Consider the following 3,013-nt stretch of genomic DNA (forward strand, 5'->3'; position numbering starts at 1 on the left):
AAATAAGCCATCTTTCAGATAGTTTTCCCCATACATAAACATCTCATTTTCCCTCCTCTGATTGCTTTAAAATATTTTTCTTTATCTTTGGTTTTTCAAAAGTTTGAATTTGATGTGTCTGGGAATGATTCTCTATGACTTTATCCCGTTTAGGATTTGCTGGGATTTTTGAATCTGTAAACATATGTCTTTCACCATATTAGGAAAGTTTTTATTCATTATTTTTTTCTGTACCAATAGCTTTTCTCTTTTCTAATTGGGACTCTAATGAAAGAAATGTTAGATATTTTTCCAATAATTCCTGAGACTGTGTTTATTTTTTTTAAAGCTTTTTTTCCCTCTTTGTTCTTGGGTAATTTGGATAAATTGGGTAATTAGTATTGATTTATCTGTAAGTTTATTGACTCTTCTGTCATCTCTATTATACAACTGAGCCTGTCCAGTGAATTGTTTAGTTCAGATATTATGTTTTTCAGCTCCAGGATTTTTATTTGTTTCTTTTTAAAGTTTTTATTTTTCTGCTGTGAGCATCTGTTTTTCCATATATCTCATTAGTGTTTACTTTTACCTAATGGGTGAAATAGTTATAATAGTTGCATAAAGCTTTGTTTAAAAAAATTTTTACAGCTTCTATTTCTAATTATGGATACTATTATATTTTGAAAGTTTTTACGAATCTCTCTTTACTTTTCTAGTCCACTTCTTTTGTAACTGGCACCTGGGGAAAAAATCATTTTATTGTGATATCTTTGGAAATTCTAGGTCACAACAAACAATCCAAGAAAAGAAAGAGTGTGAGAGAGAGAGAGAGAGAGAGAGAGAGAGAGAGAAAGAGAAAGAAAGAAAGAAAGAAAAAAGAAAGAAAGAAAGAAAGAAAGAAAGAAAGAAAGAAGAAAAGAAAGAAAACAGAACAATGGGCAGAACTTCTATGTTGTTCCCAAATTATATACTCAGATCTGCATGCTAGTCTGTATTTCCACACTAGGAAAACCATAGTAGGACATCAATTATTCATTCTATTATCACTGTGAACCCCCATAGTAGGACTATTTATTTCTTCTTCTTTCTTCCTGTTGTTCGGCTCCTGTCTCCAAATAGTTACTATCCAGTTGGAATTATACCCCCCTTCTCTCTCTTCTCAACCTCCATATGACCCTCCGGTTCTTCAATGAGTAGTAAAGGAGTTGTTTACCTTGGTGCTACTCAAAGTGAATAGCAGTGTTCAGCATCACCTGGAGCTTGTTAGAAATGCAAATGGTCAGGTTCCTGCCCAGACATATTGAATCAGAAACTGAGGGTGGAGCCTAGAATCTGTATGAACAAGATTTCCCCATCATTCTATGCTAAAGCCTGAGAAGCACTGGTCCAGCTCACTAATTTCTCAAGCTCATTTGAGTGGTTACGGGAATAATGAGGAAGTGGTAAAAATGATCAAGTAGAAGAGGGAGGCTGAGTTGGTGTCCACTGACAGAGAAGAGAGTGGTCAGACAAAGCTACTGTCATCCAAGAATGGATGTGACAGGAGCTAAAAAGTCAATGGGGATGAGCCTAACAGTGGCTGTCAGATCTTTGATGGTGTCAGATGGTGCAGACATCAGGGCAAAGGAATGTGTTTGTGCATAGGTTGTTTCAGGCAGTTATATGAATATATGCATTTTCAACTCCACATTTTGTATGTAGGGCAAGAACACGGGGAGAATTTTCTTTTACATCTTGTTGGTGAATAGGCAAAATATCTTCAGTGACTTGACCAGTGTGTCATCTTAATAGCAGAAGTTGAACCTTTAGTTGTGGTCAGGGCCCATTACACCATTCTGTGATTTTAGTAATTAATAGGTGAGCCTAGACAACTCCTACTGTGAGCAGTTCATTACCAACACTAATAACTCAAAATATTGGATAATAGAACATCACTCTATTCTATTCATCTGATAATATCTCCCTTGTCATCAAACTCTCAGAAATAATGACTGAGCAAAGGGTAGTTGGAGAAACTGATTTCTTGTTCAGAGGATGTTAGTCCCAGCGGAGGTGAGTCTTCAAAAACTCCCTTTATGAACTCAGCACTTTTTAATGTGCCTATTTTCTAGAGACAAAAATTTTACTGTTTTCAAAAACTGGTTAGCAGTAAAATTAAAAATGCAGTTGTTAATCAATCCCAAATCCCTATAGAAATCTTAGAAGAAATATAGAGTGATTTGTCATCCTTTTGCAATGCGAACAGGCAAAATAGACTTTGAACCAAGATGCTTGGGTGTAGCTATGTTTATATAATAATTAGGGCTAGGATTTGAGCTTTAGTGTTGATAGGCAGTGTTAAGGTGGAGATAAAAGCCAAATTTTGCAGTTGAATGTAGCCTCGTTTATCTTATTTTAGTAGTTCCATTCACTTTGCTCTGGAAAGCATTTCCATTTGGTTTTCTCATCATGGTTTGCTGTGATATGAAGGCTTAAATGATCTAAAAGAAAAAAGACTAAGATTTGGAAATCTTAAAGCAGGGACTCCCTAAAGCTGTTTACGTGATAGCAAAGTTATGATAGACGGTGTCAAGAATGAGAAGACCCCCTTGCAGTAAAAGAGGAGAAGGATCCCTTTTGCATAAGAGCCTGTAGCAGAAAGTTGGGGGAAATAACCAGTTCCTTTGATGGGTGCCATGACTGAAGTGGGGCGGATGAGAGAGTCCTTTTTCTAAATCTAGAATGCGGAAGTAATCAGGTATGCCATTGCCCCGTGAAGCATAGTTATAGGAAGTTATAGGCACATGAGGTGGTTATTCTGGGAGATGCTCTCCTTGTATTCTAGGCCGCAGGCAATGCACCGATCAATACAGGAGAGCAATGTCCAAGCCTAGAGAAAAAGCTAGCCCTGCTAAGGGGACAAATAAGCTTCTGGTCTCAGATTTTCCAGGGAGGGTGGATGGTCAGAACTGAGGAGGAAAACCTTGGGTAGAAGCTCAAGGCTGATGGCAGGGCAATAGGTACTTCTATGTTTTAGTGATAATAACTAGGGCTC

The sequence above is a fragment of the Pteropus vampyrus genome, unplaced genomic scaffold, assembly GCF_000151845.1.
Source record: "Pteropus vampyrus isolate Shadow unplaced genomic scaffold, Pvam_2.0 Scaffold42, whole genome shotgun sequence".
Classification (NCBI taxonomy): Eukaryota; Metazoa; Chordata; class Mammalia; order Chiroptera; family Pteropodidae; genus Pteropus; species Pteropus vampyrus.